Consider the following 19,969-nt stretch of genomic DNA (forward strand, 5'->3'; position numbering starts at 1 on the left):
CCAACAAACACATGTACTGTGTCCAATTTTGAGCACATGTAAATAGGAAGACCATGGCTGAACTGGTGTGGAAGCAGAGGAGGGTAACCAAGGTTATTAATAGTATGGGAGGATTACAGGATTATCAAGCTTGGGGTTATTTAGTTTGGAAAAAAAACATCTTAGGGGCAATTTGATCATGATTCATAATGTAAAAATATATGAATGGACAGTACAGAGGGCTCTTTGTATATCTAGGTCGGTAACTATGACAAGCGGACGTCTTCCATCCTCAAAGATGAGTATTCTTTACTGTTATTATAGTGAGACTATGGAACTCTCTGCCACATGATTTTCTGATAACTCAATAAACAAGTTCGGGAGCAGCCTGAATCTTTCTTGAAAAAAAAAAAGGCAATCAATCCAGGGGTTTATTCTGTTAGTAGGGAATACAGTTTTTCCACATGGGGTATGGAGGTATGGATGCATTTGCCTCCATAGCTTTTTTTTCCCCTTTTTCAGGATCAACACAATAGGGTTATAGGTTGAACTTGATGGACTCTTAACCTATTAAGGACCAAGGAAGTACCTGTACGTCCTGGGTCCTTTCCCTTTCTATAATGCAGGGCCGCTTCATAGTGGGTCGGGCCCGGCCTCTAACAACGGCTGGGACCCGTGGCTAATAGCGTGCGGCACTGATCACGGTGCCACACTCTATTGACCGTTTAGATGCATCTAATGGAAACTAAACTACCCCAGGCTAGCTCAGGGAGCTGTTCGGGACCACCGCGGGGAAATCGTGGTGTCACGAACAGCTGTAGGACACAAGGTGGGTCTCCTTACCTGCCTCCTGGTGTCCGATCGTCGTATGACTGCTCAGTTCTGAGATCCAGGCATGAGCAGTCAATCAGCAGAATCATCGATCAATGGTTTCCTATGAGGAACCATTGATCAATGTAAAAGATCAGTGTGTGCAGTGTGATAGCCCCCTATGGGAGCTATAACATTGCAAAAAAAAGTGGAAAAAAGTTAATAAAGATCATTTAACCCCTTCCCTAATAAAAGTTTGAATCACTCCCTTTTCTCATAAAAAACCTGTATAAATCAAAATAAAAATAAACATATATAGTATCGCCATGTGCAGAAATGTCCGAATTATAAAAATATATTGTTAATTAAACCACATGGTCAATGGCGTACACCCAAAAGAATTCCAAAGTCCAAAATAGCGTATCTTTGGTCACCTTTTATATCATGAAAAAATGAATAAAAATCATGATCATAAAGTCTGATCAATACAAAAATGGTACTGCTAAAAACGTCAGATTACGGCGCAAAAAATGAGCCCTCATACCATCCTGTATGCAAAAAAATTAAAAAGTTATAGGGGTCAGAAGATGACAATTTTAAAACGTATACATTTTCCTGCATGTAGTTATGATTTCTTTCAGAAGTACGAAAAAATCAAACCTATATAAGTAGGGTATCATTTTAATCGTATGGACCTAGAGAATAAAGTTAAGGTGTCATGTTTACCGAAAATGTACTGTGTAGAAACGGAAGCCCCCAAAAGTAACAAAATGGTGTTTTTTCTTCAATTTTGTCGCACAATGATTTTTTTTCTATTTTGTTGTAGATTTTTGGGTAAAAAATTTTGTTGTAGATTTTTGTCCTTTGGATAGGGGATAAATTGTCTAAAGCAGGAATACCCCTTTAAGACAGTGCTGGAAAATAATAGTGGCTGAACAAAATATTGAATCTTTGGGCCCAGTGTGAACATTTCCACTTGTGTGTTCTCACTTTTGTTTGAGAGGGGACACAACATTAAACTCTGTTATACAGGCTGTGCACTCACTACTTTACATTGTAGCAGAATGTCATTTCTTCAGTGTTGTCACATAAAAAGATATTAAAAAAATCTTTACAGAAATGTGAGGGGTGGACTCACTCATGTGAGATACATTGTGTTACGCCGAGCGCTCCGGGTCCCCGCTCCTCCCCGGAGCGCTCGCAGCGTTTTCCTGTTTGCAGCGCCCCGGTCAGACCCGCTGACCGGGAGCGCTGCGACAATGTCCCTAGCCGGGATGCGATCCGTGATGTGGGACGCGCCAGCTCGCGATTCGCATACCGGCCCGCTTACCAGACTCGTTCCCCGTCTGTACTGTCCCGGCGTGCGCGGCCCCGCTCCCTAGGGCGCGCGCGCGCCGGCTCTCTGCAATTTAAAGGGCCAGTGCGCCGCTGATTGGCGCCTGGTCCTAATTAGTGTATTCACCTGTGCACTTCCCTATATAACCTCACTTCCCCTTCCCTTCCTTGCCGGATCTTGTTACTATTGTGCCAGTGAAAGCATTCCTTGTATGTCCTAAGCCAGTGTTCCAGACCTCTTGCCGTTGCCCCTGACTACGATCCTTGCTGCCTGCCCTGACCTTCTGCTACGTCCGACCTTGCTCTTGCCTAATCCCTTGTACCATGCCTATCTCAGCAGTCAGAGAGGTTGAGCCGTTACCGGTGGATACGACCTGGTTGCTACCGCCGCTGCAAGACCATCCGGCTTTTTGGGGGGCTCTGGTGAATACCAGTAGCAACTTAGAACCGGTCCACCGGTACGTTCCACGCCAATCCTTCTCTGACACAGAGGATCCACCTCCAGCCTGCCGAATCCTGACAGTAGATCCGGCCATGGATCCCGCTGAGGTCCCGCGGCCAGTTGTCGCTGACCTTACCACGGTGGTCGCCCAGCAGTCGCAACAGATTGTGCAACAAGGCCATCAGCTGTCTCAACTGACTGTTATGCTACAGCAGCTTCTACCACAGCTTCAGCAACCATCTCCTCCGCCAGCTCCTGCACCTCGTCCGCAGCGAGTGGCCGCATCCAGCCTCCGCTTATCTTTGCCGGACTAATTTGATGGGGACTCTAGACTTTGCCGTGGTTTTCTCTCACAATGTTCCCTGCATTTGGAGATGATGTCGGACCAATTTCCAACTGAACGGTCGAAGATGGGCCACACCGCTCTGGGACCGCAATGATCCTGTCACTGCCACTGAACAGTCCTTCTTCGCTGAGGTTCGAAGTGTCTTCGAGGAACCAGCCTGAGCTTCTTCTGCCGAGACTGCCCTGTTGAACCTGGTCCAGGGTAATTCTTCTGTAGGCGAGTACGCCATCCAATTTCGTACCCTCGCCTCTGAATTATCTTGGAATAACGAGGCCCTCTGCGCGACCTTCAAAAAAGGCCTATCCAGTAACATCAAAGATGTGCTGGCCGCACGAGAAATCCCTGCCAACCTGCATGAACTTATTCATTTGGCCACCCGTATTGACATGCGCTTTTCCGAAAGACGCCAGGAGCTCCGTCAGGATATGGACTTTGTTCGCACTAGGCGGTTTCTCTCCCCGGCTCCTCTCTTCTCTGGTCCGCTGTAATCTGTTCCTGTGCCTTCTGCCGTGGAGGCTATGCAAGTAGACCGGTCTCGCCTGACACCACAAGAGAGGACACGCCGCCGCAATGAGAACCTATGCCTGTACTGTGCCAGTACCGAACACTTCCTGAAGGATTGTCCTATCCGTCCTCCACGTCAGGAAAGACGCACTCCGATTCCGCACAAAGGTGAGACAGCTCTAGGTGTGAACTCTGCTTCTCCACGTCTTACTGTGCCTGTGCGGATTTCTTATTCTAACTCCTCCTTCTCAGCTGTGGCCTTCTTGGATTCTGGATCTGCAGGAAATTTTATTTTGGCCTCTTTCGTTAACAGGTTCAACATCCCAGTGACCAGTCTCACCAGACCTCTCTACATCGCTTCAGTTAATGGAGAAAGATTGGACTGTACTGTGCGTTACCGCACAGAACCCCTGTTAATGTGCATTGGACCTCATCACGAAAAAATTTAATTTCTGGTCCTCTCTAACTGCACTTCTGAAATTCTTCTCGGTCTGCCTTGGCTCCAATGCCATTCCCCTACCCTTGACTGGACCACCGGGGAAATCAAGAACTGGGGTGCTTCTTGCCACAAAAAATGCCTCACGTCTGCTCCCAGTCCTGCCAGTCAAACCCCTATGGCTCCTCCTATACCAGGTCTCCCCAAGGCCTATTTGGACTATGCTGATGTTTTTTGCAAAAAACAAGCAGAGACTTTGCCCCCTCACAGGCCTTATGACTGCCCTATTGATCTCCACATATTGAGCCCCACATACTATTTCCACCTAAAAACCCTGGGAAATAGCAGGGTTTTTAGGTGGAAATAGGGAGAGGTTCCTGTCTAGGGCCACCCTTTTTAGGGCAAGTAACACTTGCCAAGAAGGCAATTAATAGGGAGAGAGTAGGGCCCTAAAGGCAAAGTTTTTACCCCCACCTGTTACAATGGGACCATATGTTGTTCCCTTCCACCTTTTGGAGGCAATTGTTACTCGCCCTTAAAAGGCCGGCCCCACACAGGAACCTCTCCCTATTTCTACCTACAAACCATGCTATTTCCCAGGGTTTTTAGGGGGGAAATAGAGAGAGGTCCCTGTGTGTGGATTCCTTTTTTAGAGCGAGTAACAATTGCCAACACTTGGATAGGGGATAAGATGTCTTAGCACCGGAGTACCCCTTGCTGTGCAAGTTTCGGGACAATGTGCCCCGGTCCTATGTGTTATCTGAACATCCTAGTGTGGCAGAGCTTAGCGCTAGCTGTTTGGGGAAAAACTTACCTTTAGTTCTGGCAGGATGTTGTGTAGTTTTTCGGGTTCTCCTTTGCTGGCGAACACATTTCTTGCTCCTTTTGCGGCCATGTTGTGTTCATGAAGTGTGTGTGGGTGTGCATGACGCTGTCCTTGCCTTTCCCTATGCTCCGATTCTGGTCAAACCCTCCTCTTGAATATTCATTCTAGTTGTTTAGCTACTCCTTTTAGGGGTGCAGCCCTCGCAGCGTCTCTGTGTATTGGCTGAAGCCTTACATGTTGCGTACAACAGTGCAGTGTCAGCTAATGGCCAGTGCAGGGCGGCATAAGATGCCAGCAAGTTTCACAGAAAAGGTTCAAATACAAAGATGCCACCAGAAGGACGAACAAGGGGCAGAACAACATATTCTAAGCAGCACAAAAGACAGAGACTAATGGCAGAGGAAGGGCATGGAAAAGGAGGGGAAAAAAAGCAATGATAACTGCCACATGACCTCCTGGGAACTATAGTTCCCCTGCCGGGCAAAACAGGAAGATGGAGAGGGAAAGCAAAACAACAAACAGAGCAAAAAGGGAAGCACAATACAATCACGGATGACCAGGACCCCAACAATATTGCAGGGTAAGGCAAACGTGCATGAGATCTGGCAGAGGGAAAAACCACATTACCAACGGAGTACCCCTTTAAGTAACGTACTTCCTATTAAAGTAAATTACTCTCAACGCTATGATGACATACTGTGTTGCTTATGAAAAGCACTGCATGAGCACAGTGTAAATTCCCCCTAGAGGCATGGCATGTATCCTCTAGGGTGCTTGTTCAAAGGTTGATAGCCTAGGTTCTAGAAGACAGATAGTTCAGTCTGGAAGACCTGCTGTTTGTGAAGTTTTAATATCAAATTATTGTTGTATCCATAGAAACTATTTAAGCACATAGTTATTATCCACCAAGCTTTTGGAACAACCTACCAATGCACTGGTGTGTATTGATATCACTACTGCAGGAAATCAAAACTGAATGACCATGGATTCAGGAGTTTGTCTGGCGCAGAGAGGAACCATCAGGAAGCCAAGTAAAATCAATGGATTTATTAAATGCAACGCGTTTCGCTGCGCATGCGCAGCTTCATCAGGCATGAAGGAATGCCTGATGAAGCTGCGCATGCGTAGCGAAACGCGTTGCATTTAATAAATCCATTGATTTTACTTGGCTTCCTGATGGTTCCTCTCTGCGCCAGACAAACTCCTGAATCCATGGTCATTCGGTTTTGATTTTACTTCTACCCAGGAGGGCTGCAGTGGACCTTCTTTTACATTTCTTCTGCATTTTACCTTGTTGTGTGTGGGCGCACAACCAACTCTGGTAAGCGGTTTGGGAATTACCGTCCCCTATCCCCACTAACAAGATCTGCTGATCCCGCACATGAGGCGCCTTCCTCCCTCTCTCTAGATTTCACTACTGCAGGGAATCTGACACAGTCCTTTCATAGGTGCATTGGAATAAAACAATTTTGAACCCAGAGTGGACTCTCCCCAACCTCATTGTTGATTATTTGCCATGTGACCGCTCTGCCAGTTGTTATCTGACATTTCTCTGACGGTTGTGTGACTGTACTTTCTTGAAAATGTTAATAAACACTTAATACGAAAAAAAAAAAAAAACATTTTTTGAAGGGTTATTCCTATCTTATAAAGTAACATCATATTGCTAGGCTATGTCATCACTTTACTTTTGGTGAGGTTTTGACCTCTGGGACACCCATCAAGCTTGAAAATAAATAAACGTTATGGCTAGTAAGCAGTCTTTTCCTGCCCCAAACACCTACTGAGCAGGGGAAGTAAAGAACGGTTACATTTTAGTTCCGGTCAGTTACAGTTCCTTGTACAGTGAGGGAGGAGCAGAGAGGACCAACAGGTCTTAAAATCCAGTAGCATCACTGTGCCAGAAGCTCCACTGTGCAAGAAAGGACTGTGGAGGTTAGTCCCTAAAGTCAGTAATTAATTGATCATAAAGAGATGGCATATCCTGTCTTTAGGCTACAAGACGAGGATACCCCTGTAATGCATTTACATTTTCCACTATAAACGTTCCCTCAGCTCATTGTAGAGGACAGATCACCTGTAGTCCTGCATGAATACTGCACATCTAAAACTCCCAATGGTTGTCCTGTTGACTGATCAGAAGAAGCAAGCTGTGTAAGGGTGGGTTCACGCTACGTTTTGAAGATATGGTCACCGGATCCAGCTGGGGGAAGTGAAAACCGGGTGCTCCCTTATCCCAGCCAGACCCATCCCGTATCTCCTTTATTTGAATGAGCCGACTAGAGTCAGATAGGGACTCTGGTCAGCTAATTTTTGCCCCCTATTTGGTTTTGTGGCTGGACTTAAAACCACGGTATACCACGGTTTTAGGTCCGGTCACAAAACCGGATACGGGGCAAAAATTTGCCAACCGGAGTCACTATCTGACTCTGGTCGGCTCATTCAAAGGAATGGGATACAGGCCGGGTCTGGCTAGGATACAGGAGCGACATGTTTTCACTCCCCCCAGCCGGGTCCGGTGACCGTATCTTCAAATGTAGTGTGGACCCTAATATCTCCCTATATCTACAAGTCTTTCAGCAGAGTACAGGCTTTAGGTGGTATGTAGGTGATATGATAGAGACTTTTAAATACATAAAGGGAATTAACACGGTAAAGGAGGAGAGTTTTTAAAAGAAGAAAAACTACCACAAGCGGACATTGTTTTAAATTAGAGGGGCAAAGGTTTCTGCAGTAATATCAGGAAGTATTATTTTACTGAGAGAGTAGTGGATGCATGGAATAGCCTTCCTGCAGAATTTATAGCTGCAAATACAATGAATGAGTTTAAGCGTGCATGGGATAGGCATAATGCTATCCTTTATATAAGATAGAGATAGGCATAAGGCTATATAAGATAGGGCCAGGGACTATTCATAGGATTCAGATTATTAGGCAGACTAGATGGGCCAAATGGTTCTTATCTGCCGACACAGTCTATGTTTCTATGTTTCTTTACAGACAGCAATTTTACAGATATTTGGGGAATTGGTACCTGCCTGGAAAAAGCAGAAACAACATGTCTCTGTATGTGCAAAGCAATCATTTTATTTCCTAAAGGTAGGGTCACACGTGCCGTATGTTGCTACCCATTGACTTAAATGGGTAGGAAAATACACAGCAGCAAAATACGGCATACGGGACCCTACCGTTAAAGTGAATAGCTGTTAAACTGTATCTGCAAACTCCACACCTGTATGAAAATTTTAATCCTGTATTGAAATCATTTTACTAATATCCTGAGTTTATTATCATTATTATATAAAAATCATATTTCCAGTTGCACAACTTTCCTATACAAGTTAATAAAATGCTGACATCTAATAAAGCATTTGACAGGCTGGCAGCATTTGTATGCCTTAATATGCCATCACCCATAAATCAGGTTAACTTGTACAAGCTACCTCTGAATTATGAGAGTCTCTGTTCTTCATGCCCTCTAGAATTTCTCGCTGTCAGATTTAGCTGATGATTAAACACCCAAGATCTCTCCAGTGCATAACACAATAGTGTTAGAGAAGGCTCGGTTATCAAGCAGCTGCCACACTATAAAGCCAGCATATGCTATGTAAGGCAGGACCCTATTGCTAGTTTTTGTTTCATATTTTATTATTCATTATTTTATTATTACTTTAAATAGCTCTATAATTAGGTTCTACTCCATTTCATATACAGAGGATTTATACACTAAACAACACGTGAAATAATTTATCAATTTCTATATACTGTATACATTTACATTTATTCTATTCCTCTGCAATGTCTTGTGTCCTATTAGTTGCATTTCCAGTAAATTATAGTGCAGTATCATAGATATCTAGTTATTATGTGCTAGACATCTGCTACTCATAGAGGTCAATGACCCTCTTAACAGAAGTGTTCCTGTCCTGATAGCTATGATTCTGGTGCCCAGAACATGGGACGGAACAGGCAAGACAACCTATCCCTTACCACACACTAACCACAATTCTATACAGTGACCCCCCGACCTACGATGGCCCCGACATACGATCATTTCAACATACGATGGCCTCTCAGAGGCCATCGCATGTTGCAGGCAGCATCAACATACGATGCTTTTGTATGTCGGGGCCATCGCATAAACAGCTATCCGGCAGCGCAGACTGCTTCAGCTGCCACCGGATAGCCGTTTACGGTGCCCCGTGTGGTCCGCTGACGATCACTCACCTGTCCTCGGGGCTCCGTAGCGTACACCTCGGGATTCCCTGCATCGCCGGCGCTCTCCTTCGTTGTCATAACGTCGTCGCGCATGCCGTCCTGTCATCCAATAGGAGCGGCGTGCGCAGCGACGTGATGGCCGCGACGGAGAGCGAGGATCCTGGGCAGCAGAGACCTTCCCGGAGCGTCGGAGACCCCCCGGGGACGCGGCGACAGCGATGGAGGGCGACATCCAGGACAGCGGTGACGGTCCGGAGCGGCGGGGACACGTGAGTATAACCTCCAATACCAGTGGTCTTCAACCTGCGAACCTCCAGATGTTGCAAAACTACAACTCCCAGCATGCCCGGACAGCCAACGGCTGTCCGGGCATGCTGGGAGTTGTAGTTTTGCAACATCTGGAGGTCCGCAGGTCAGAGACCACTGTCCTATACTTTACATTGCACAGATCCCTCAACATACGATGGCTTCAACAAACGAGGGTTCATTTGGAACGGATTATCATCATATGTTGAGGGACCACTGTATATAGTTCGAGGATGGTTTATGACGTGTGCTTAAAGGAAACATCCAATATTCCAAATGAGAGGACATTGACCGATCTTTCTACAGAATAGAGCAGCTAATATTACAGACTGAAGATCACACTCCGTAGGAAGTTTATTAGAATACAAGAAGTGTATGTTAAGACATGAACATCTTTGGGTGTAATCTCACCTTTACCATATGTTAGAATTCACAGGCTTACCCTATTCTTGCAGGTGTGAAATATCTTAGACAGCGAATACACTAAACTTAGATCTGTTTATTAAATGTGACTTTTTTTTCAATTCTATATCACAGTCAAATATTTTGACAATACTTTTATTCAATGCATTTTGTGCAGCTAGTATTAAAATTCTATTATTTATTTAATGGGTAGTTCATAGATTTATGGACATATTAAGATTGTACCTGGGCCATACAGATGACTATTAAAGTTCTGCTATCACTATTCTGTTAAAGGTATCAAATGCATGATAAAATCTGATACACAATTCTGCTCTACTGCAACGATGGACAGAATAATTGTAAACACAGCATGCAGGAACATAATCTGCAGCGCAGTACATGGAATGCACTTATACAATATACTACTAGTGCTTATACTTACCTTTTAGAATGCGATAGGTTGACCTGATGTCCCTTCTCTACATCGTTGTAGATTCCCAGTATAGTCATTATTTCCAATGTCATGATGCCAAATAACTTTTGCTCCCGGATAACTGGACATGAATTGTTCCTATGTTAAATATTGCCAGCACTGTTTCTTCTTGTGTGATCCACCTCCCAACCCTTGCAGGTCTCCTCTTTGTGTATGGCTTCTTATGGTCCAAGTATTTCCTTCCAATTGACTAGAGATGTGAATAGCCCAGACTCTTGTCTGCTAGAGTAGAGATTGCTTTGAATAAGTTCACTTTTCTATGGTCTTAGAAGAGAAATCTGCCAGTATTAGCTCCACCTCATTAGGAGCCAGGGATGCTCAGGAGCATTGAGGGAACAGAGAGGAGGAGGTGGAGGCAGTGCTGGTGGAGGAGGAGAAGAGAGGGAGAGAAAAAAAAAAGAAATCATCTCGCAAATAACACATACATAGTCTTATTTTCCTGCGTAAATGCTTATATTATCCTTTTGTTTCGTTTGCATCAGGTATCTGCAGTCTCCATCATATCTGAGTATATAAGACAGCTTGTGGACGGACAGGCGAATGTGCAATAAGAATCTGCCAGCAAAGGTCTATAGACACTGAAGGTCACTGCAATTCTGTAGGTTAATGAATGTCAGCTATTGTTCTATAGACCTTACTCCACTACAGCTCTTAAGTTGGAGTAACATCATGTGTGTTAATGCCAGAGGTCAGTTGGGGACAGAGTATATAGCAATTATCTATGTTATATCAATAAGATCTAATAATACTACTAATAAACATAATTGTGGAAGGAACCATAAAATCATCTTGCTGCATTTATCCATAACATTAGGAAACATTTGCCTTCTCTTTATAATATCATGTAATGAAAAAGTAATAAAGGAAATGAATAGCAATATAAAATAAGCATTTGTCCATGATAGGTATGGATGAAAGTGAAATGACATGTGTATTAGGGAATATAGCTGACAATTAGTTGCTGTCTTACAGGATATGGGATTCCAAACATGTTTGTAAGCTACTTAAAGGGGTTGTCCGGTGAAAAACTAATTATTCTCTATCCACATGATAGAGGATAAGTGTATGATAGTGGGTCAGAGGGCTGACTGTTGGGACCCCCGAGATCACCAGAACAAGGAACAGGGCCCCCAGCTCTCAAAGAGAGCAGGTGCTGCAGAAGACACTTGGGTATCTTAAGTACGCCCATAGAAATGAATGGCATGCTTGTTGTCTGCAGCATGCACTCTCTCTGAGCTACGAGGCCCCATTCTGGAGATCTCTGGGGGTCCCAAAGGTCGGACACCCTGCAATAAGAAATGTATCCTCTATTATATGGATAGGAGATAAGTTATTTTCCACCGGACAACCTCTTTAATTTAACAAAAATTACTCCTTACCCCAGAAAAAAAAGCTGTAAAGTATTAACTCCTAGATTTCTCACTTCCCTGCAATCTGTTGTTCACAGTTTTTTTGTTTGGCTCAGTCTACTTCTAGTAACAGAGAGACAAAGATGAAACAACAAGTGTAGGAGGGTTTTAGCAAAAGTGTGAAGAAGAGAGAAAGAGATATATAAAATATAGTCTGTGTGCCTCCAATTTGTGGTGCTGTCTGCCTCTTCCAGAGGATCCACACTGAAATATTCATTCTGATTGTCATATTGGAGTCATAAGCCATTTCGCATTAGCCTCATGGGGGCAGGGGTTGGCTTTCCCTGGATCAACACTGAAGGGTTTTAGGTTGAACTCTTGTATTTTTTTCAACCTTCCAAACTATGTTATTATGTAGAACTGATCTATGGTAGTGTACCATAAATTATTTACCAGCACAGTGCCAACTTGTTCAGTCTTGTGCACACTTACTAGCACTATGTCATGACATAGCAATGAGGAGAAGGTGCTGTGCTCTGCTTTGACTGGCCAAACAAGGGAAAGGAAGGGCCTGTGTGGGCACTACTGGCAAGCAGCCCTGCTCTGGTCTTACCCCTGAAATGGAGAGAATGAGAAATAGTTAAGCACCATGGGGGGGGGGGGAATCTCAGAGTGAGAACACTGAAATAATCTTGTCACCACTCTTAGGGCCTATTCACACGTACAGTATTCTGCGCAGATTTGATGCACATGATTTTAAGCTGTGTTCAGTTTACATTGAAATCTGCTCAATCTCAAATCTGCGCAGAACACTGTACGTGTGAATAAGACCATTAAGGGTAAAACTAACAATAATGCAGGTTTAAAAAAATAAATATATATATTTGAAACTACATATTAGTATCATCTTATCAATAGCATAGGTTGCTACACATAGAATACAGACTGCCATAAATAGCTGCTTAAAATCTGCTATTGAAATTCCATTGGTGGGAGAGAACAGGCTCCAGGCAGATGGCTACATCTGTAATGTTCTGCCCATAGACTGCTGTGGCCCATACATTGCCTCCATGTGTCACTGATTTTATATGGAAAAGCATTCTCTTCTTACACAAATTCAGACAGTATGCTATAACACAACACATGTACACATAGAACTGAAGGACCACGTACTGTTATACAGGCTTTGTGTTCACATTATATGAGGGAATCACCGTACATGTAGTTTCCTAAAATATATGCAGTATTCGAGTGGGTTCACCTAGAATGAGCTTAAAGTTTGAAAATGTAGCATCTCAATATATAAGGATATGGCAACAATGACAATATATGCTATAGTTATTATTCATATATACAGTTACTGTTCTCCGGCTTCTTATGAAAACATGTCAGTAAAGCATCCTCCCTCCCTGCCTGGATGTGACTGCCTGAGTCTGCTTCTGCCATTGTGTCTGGCTCTCCTCTGCATTGTGCAGCAGGTGCAGTTGTTTCCATCCAGAACAGAAATTATATAAATAAGAAATTTTGGCTTTGTAAAAACCACCTCAGGCAAATGATCTGATTTTAGAGTTTTCCCATGATCACCTGCTTATCTCTCAGCCTCAGATCTTTGCAGGCCCCACCTGCAATTCATAAGTCCATTGAAACGAGTTCTGCCGGCTAGTCAGTTGAATATGAGTAAATTGGGTAATTCAGTCTTGGTTGCCTACTGCCTGATGATGCCGGGAATGTATTATTTCTGAGCCACCTGTTCTAAAATAGTTCATTATTTCTTTAACCCTTTTATAGACAGAATCAACATATTGTAGGGCAATGCACTAAGCATGCCTTCTGTGCTTCCTTGTCATTGGTGAGACAGAATCATGGTTACTGTGAGGTATTGCAGGTCTCACTGCTCGTAACATCACAGCTTTGTTCAAGACTATTCTTGAATACAGATTGCAATAGAAAGACAGACGTGTGCATGCTCCATGGGTATAGTATCACTTTGGGAGACAGCATTGCTACAGGGTCTGCTCACCTTTGTTCATGTTGTCCTATCAACATTTGAGGGGTAATTTATTATTCCCTGCACCAGCACAGTGGCAACATTCTGCAAATATTTGTTCAAGCTCTGTCTTTTAGCAAAAATATATTGTACAATCCAGAAAAAAGACAAGTCAGTTTACAGTTTAGCCCTTCACATGCCGCGGCCATCAGGGATCACAACATGTAAAGGATATGATAGAGGGAGAAAGCTTCCTCTGATACCATCAGCATACAGTGATGGTGATCATAGGATGCTGATAGTTGCCAGAGCAGCCGGAGGCCTGACAAAGGCTCCAGGACTGTATAGCTGTGTAGCTAATACTATAAAGTACATAGCCTTTCAGTGTACCACTGACAGGTAAGTCATTGCTTTCCTATACTGAGTAGACCAAATTTATCAGTGAACAAAAGTGTAGCTATAGCTTTATTCAGTGATGAAGTTTCTCACAACTACTTTTTCTTCTGTAAGGGCTAGACATTTCTCACAGCCTATGCAAACCTCCCAGAGTTGACTCCTCTTAGGACTGACAAGAGCTTCCTAAACTAGCTGAGGAACTCAGGCTATGTTTAGACAGGTGAATGTCCACATGGAAAATTTCTGTGCTGACATCCCCCCTACAGCTGAAAGTGGCAGAACATCCCGGTGCTAGAACAGCACAGAAATGCGCCGTCTCATAGATGACAGTGCATTTCCACGTGGGCTCCATAGAAAGAATAGGCATGTTGCAGAAATTCTGCTGCATGCACAGTGCAGGAAATCCCATTGAAATCAGTGGGACTGCTGCTGCGGAATGTCCATGTGGAATTTTAATGTGAAATTCCGCACAGTATTTCCATTGTGTAAACATAGCCTTATCCCATTACTCCAAAGTAGCAAACAGTTTAATCTTTCAGCTCACCATCTGCTCCTCTGGGTCTTGACAAGGGTCCCTTGAAAAAGCACTTCTTATGTACTGGTCCCCACAATATTCTAGGTGATCCACTGTTCAGGAACTTTCTCTCCAGTTTCCAGCCCACCCCCTTTAATCTCTGGGCGACACCCTGGCACCGACTTCAGGTGGCCGTGTTCATGACGTCATGCCAAGCTCATTCCAGGCTCCCTCCATTCACGTCACACCTCCTCCCATAGACATGAATGGAGGGGGCATGATGTGATGTCATGAACACATCCAACCGAAGCTGGTGTTCGGAACATAAATATCGGAATGCCAGTGTGCTGGCAAAGAGATCGCGGGGGGGGGGGGGGCTGGAACTGGGGTGTATGTAAAGTCAGTATAAGACTAGTGGACAGCGTAATCATATAGAATATATGGTTAGAAAATGATAAGTGGATTTATTCAGCAACATTGGGGCGCTATTATTCCCTTACTGTATGATGGGATTCAGTCAAAGAACGGCTGTGTTATTCAGTCTCTGTTTTATGGTATTATATTAATGTGAAATGCTCATGCCTTGTAATTATCACAGTGTATAAAAGTAATCATCAGAACATATAATTATGAAAGTCAATTATAATATGCTTTACGCCTTTCAGGACGATCTCACAGATGTCATACATCCATTACGTTCATATAATTTCTCCTGAACAAGCTGAAGAGCATAGTGAATCACTTGCAGAGGAAGGCTTGCTGGGGGCTGTGGCTCCAAATCGATCATCAGCAAAACATCCATCTAGCACATTTTCCAAACACTTCTCACAGCTTAATCTTGTTTCAAAAATAGCACAGAAATAAAAGAATAAACATCTCAGTTGTGGCATGCCAAACACTTCTGGCCCAACCATGGGGTTTTGCCTCTTTCTTTTTCTTCTGGGGTATTATTTAATCAGTGTATCACAGCCATGGAGGAATGAAACTTGGAGGAAGGCTATCTGCTACCTGAGGGAGCTTAAGGGGTGTCTTTAAGTTCTTCTGAGAGCTGGAGCAAGATTTCTAAAAGGGTTTGCATTATTGATGTGATGCAAAGGAAATAGCTGGACACAATAGCTGGTGACAAATAAAGGCAGTAACACCACTGGAAAATGAAACACATTGGATCATTCGAACCAATGCGACGGGCCATCTAGGGTTAAACGAGAGAACGGATCTTGCAATATGCCTCAGGGAACACCCATCTGAGACGTCAGACATCACATGTAAGGGTGTATCACTGGTGATTGATTATCTGTCTCACTCACCTGTATATCTGTAAAGCAGTCACAAAGAAGGTTATATGGCCGAAAGAAGCACTTCTTGAAAAGGAGCTTGTTGCCTTTGCACCCCCTCTCCTTCCCTCTCCCTTTATGTATTTGTGAGTATTATATGCTGCAATAAAAGCCTATGACAATGTGGTCAGAGGGAAACCCATAGATACCTGTCAGGCATCGTATGAAACTATCCGTTCCCTGCTGTTAGGTGGCAAAAATAAACTGTTAGAAAGTGACACACAACATGCTATCTGACAGACCTGGTGATGATAACCTTGTGGCGCCATATCTTCTGTAAATCAATCAACCCTCGAATAAGCAACTTGCCTGACTAAACCATACCTTCAACTGACAAGCTACCCACTCAGTGATCTTAGGAGTGATGTCCCGCTGCAATTTAGCGATCCGATCCTCACTATCATGCCTGTAGACATGACCGGTCTTTGCGTAACCAACATACCCATAGACGTGAGAGTTCTGTACGTGAATCATCATGCTTGTAGACTAAACAGATCTTGCGTACCATCATGCCTAATGATGTGTTAGATCTTACGTAACCATTGTGGCTATGGACCTGATGCTCTTTTTATTTTATTTATTTATTATATTTCTGTGCAACCACCTGTGTGTTATGAAATTATTTCTGTGAAAATGTGTCCGTGACAATAACTATACAGTGTATCCTCCTGTAGTCGTGGCAGGTATGAAGAGTAAACAACCGCCTATGTGTTGTAATGTAGTTGCTCGGAAGATGTTTCAGTAATCACAATTGCCCAATACCTTCCCCTGCAGATGTGGAGGGTAGAACGGGTATACAACAGCCTACGAATCGAGAGGTTATTGCTCTGTGGATGTGTCAGTAACAATAACCTGCATGCCTGCATGGTGCTTCCCCCTGCAGACGTGGCATGCATACCGGGTAAAACAACCACCTGTGTGTCGTAATGTTATTGCTCTGAAGACGTGCCAGTAACAATAACCTGCGTGGTGTATCCCCCTGCAGACGTGGCAGGTATAATGGGGTTGAAACAGGCTATAAATCATGATGTTATTGCCCTGAAGGTGTGTCAGTAAGAATAACCTACGTGGTGCCTCCCCCTGCAGACATGGCAGGCGTAACGGGTAAACAACCACTTGTGTATTGAAATGTTATTGCTCTGAAGAAGTGTCGGTAACAATAACCAGCGTGTTGTCTCCCCCTGTAGATGTGGCAGGCATAACGGGTAAACAACCATCTATGTGTTGAAACGTTATTGCTCTGAAGATGAGTCAGTAACAACAACCTCTGTGGTGCCTCCCCTGCAGATGTGGCAGGCATAACAGGTAAACAACCCCCTATGTGTCGAACTGTTATTGCTCTGAAGATGTGTCAGTGACAATAACCTGCAAGGTGCCACCCCCTGCAGTCGTGGCAGGCATAACGGGTAGCAACCCTCTATGTGTCATGATGTTGTTGCTCTGAAGGTGTGTCAGTAACAACTATGCAGATGAGGCAGACTATCCCTCTACAGATGAGGCAGTTAACGGGTACACACCCGAAGTTATTTGGTGGAGACGTATCTGTACCAGTAACATGGTGCGTGTACTTCGACACAAAAATTAAAAGGTAGAGGCTGATTATCGGATGTCAAGGTGCCGTGCTGAAAAGTGACTGGTATTTTTGACCTAGTAATCACCATGTGGTGCAACTACTACAGTAACTTGTGTGATCTATCACCTGCCGGAAACGAACTCCAGTATAACAGCATAGGGGCGCGTGCCCTTGACACGAACTGTACCATGTGAAGTAACTGATGGTTGCGTAGTGAGCTGGTCGGATCCTAGCAATGAGTGAGGCTGACTTGGTGGCGCACATTATGCGCTTTAGGATTGCTGATACATGTAGACTCCACTGTAAAATAATTGATGTACGGAACTTCCGCTGAACCAGAAGACATGTAGTACAACTGGGAGACATGTGCGTGGTTACCCAGACGTCTAGCACATGCGGAGGTGACGGCCATCTTAGTGCGAGTGTACTGTCAAATGTATGGAAGTGGTGGACCATCAGGAGTATACGCCTTTAATTTACAGCATCGACGTCTGTATGTGACCTATCTACGAACCATACGTGGACATGACCGTATGACTACTAATGAAGCTAAAACCTGTGTACAGTAAATGCTGCGTATGACTGCATAGTGTAAACAACGTGGTAAAGTGGTAGAATTCATCCAATCTTGTAACGGGGGGTGAGGCTAAGAAAGCATAGTGGTGCGGAAAGCCCAGATCATGAGCATAACGCCAGGTAACTGCAGCGCTTGTGAATACATTGATATGTATATGAGAGGTGGGCAGGTTAAGTGTAGTTGCTGAGCAGGGGGGGAGTTTGTAAGGCAAATGTGAGGATACAGTATTCACAGTAAAACAACTCAGATATTACAATATATTCATACACCAGTTAATAAAGACCCCCAAATGTAACATGTACACGTTATTTGACAATGGGACACCAAAATTAGATAGGAGCTGCCCCGCGATGTAGGTTGTGCACCATGCGATCTGATTATACAACAGCTAGTAGCCTGACACGAGAGGCTCATACAGCACACCTTACCACATACGGCCCGGCCGCATTACATACCCATAGACAGTACTATTACCCCTGCGCACAGAGGTTGACAACTACCGACAGCCAAGGAAGTATAGCTCATATTCACAAACACGCAAGCGCGGTGGAGGTAATCTGATGGTGCCTTGTAAACCGCTGCCTCAGACAGAACCACCGCAGCCGGGCTGTGCTCCATCTGCAGTTCCTCACGGTGTAACTAACGCTGATGCTGTGGGGCTCTGGCTGACAGACACTGCATGTAGCCTCTGCCTCCCGGAACCCCCGTCCCTCGTGCCGTACCTATTATGCCAGCAATCGCCCTATACATTACCACCGCCGGAACAGCGAAGCTTCGGTAGCAGTAGACTGCCGTAGCTCCAAATAATGGCGGGAGATTCAAATTCTGTACTCCCTGCCAGGCACGGCAATGTCCGCAAATGTCACGTTTGCCCCTCCCGTAGGAGCAGTGGTGTTATATACCCTTCCCCTACCTACAACTACTTGATGCCCGCCTGGACATGTGGAGAGTGGAGACACGTCCGCCCCTCACACAAATACAGCCAATAGGCTTCACACACATGTATGTATCTATATATATATATATATATATATATATATACAGTGGGGATTAAAAGTTTGTGCACTCCAGGTAAACATTTGTATTAATGTGCATAAAGAAGCCAAGGAAAGATGGAAAAATCTCCAAAAGGCATCAAATTACAGATTAGACATTGTTATAATATGTCATCAAAAGTTAGATTTTATTTCCATCATTTACACTTTCAAAATTACAGAAAACAAAAAAAAAAATGGCATCTGCAAAAGTTTGGGCACCCTGCTGAATTTATAGCATGCACTGCCCCCTTTGCAAAGCTGAGACCTGCCAGTGTCATGGATTGTTCTCAATCATCATCTGGGAAGACCAGGTGATGTCAATCTCAAAGGTTTTAAATGCCCTTGACCTTACCTTACCCCAACCCCAACCTTACCCCAACAATAAGCACCATGGGTTTTTCTAAGCAGTTGTCTAGAAATCTGAAACTGAAAACAGTTGACGTTCACAAAGCTGGAGAAGGCTATAAGAAGATAGCAAAACATTTTCAGATGTAAATATCCTCTGTTCGGAATGTAATTAAGAAATGGCAGTCATCAGGAACAGTGGAAGTTAAAGCAAGATCTGGAAGACCAAGAAAAATATCAGACAGAACAGCTCGCAGGATTGTGAGAAAAACAATTCAAAACCCACGTTTGACTGCACAATCCCTCCAGAAAAACCTGGCAGACACTGGAGTTGTGGTACACTATTCCACTATAAAGAGATACTTGTACAAATATGGTCTTCATGGAAGAGTCATCAGAAGAAAACCTCTTCTACATCCTCACCACAAAAATCAGCGTTTGAACTTTGCAAATGAACATATAGACAAGCCTGATGCATTTTGGAAACAAGTTCTGTGGACCGATGAGGTTAAAATTAAACTTTTTGGAATGAATGAGCAAAGGTAAGTTTGGAGAAGAAGGGGAACAGAATTTAATGAAAAGAACCTCTGTCCAACTGTTAAGCATGGGGGTGGATCAATCATGCTTTGGGGTTGTATTGCAGCCAGTGGCACAGGGAACATCTCACGAGCAGAAGGAAAAATGGATTCAATAAAATTTCAGCAAATTTTGGATGCTAACTTGATGCCATCTGTGAAAAAGCTGAAGTTAAAGAGAG

At 43.9% G+C, this 19,969-nt stretch overlaps 2 long non-coding RNA genes across 2 annotated transcripts in view; one reads left to right on the plus strand and one right to left on the minus strand.

Moving 5' to 3' along the window:
• Positions 1 to 12,053, minus strand: part of LOC130291234 (uncharacterized) — a 49,230-nt gene extending 37,177 nt beyond the window's left edge. The window contains exons 1-2 of the long non-coding RNA XR_008847834.1: positions 11,942 to 12,053; positions 10,050 to 10,461 (exon numbers count right to left, since the gene is read on the minus strand). This is a non-coding gene — a long non-coding RNA (uncharacterized LOC130291234). The remainder of the gene's footprint in view (positions 1 to 10,049; positions 10,462 to 11,941) is intronic.
• Positions 10,452 to 19,969, plus strand: part of LOC130291235 (uncharacterized) — a 30,516-nt gene continuing 20,998 nt past the window's right edge. The window contains exon 1 of the long non-coding RNA XR_008847835.1: positions 10,452 to 10,698. This is a non-coding gene — a long non-coding RNA (uncharacterized LOC130291235). The remainder of the gene's footprint in view (positions 10,699 to 19,969) is intronic.

Source organism: Hyla sarda, chromosome 9 (genome assembly GCF_029499605.1).
Source record: "Hyla sarda isolate aHylSar1 chromosome 9, aHylSar1.hap1, whole genome shotgun sequence".
In the NCBI taxonomy this organism is placed as follows: Eukaryota; Metazoa; Chordata; class Amphibia; order Anura; family Hylidae; genus Hyla; species Hyla sarda.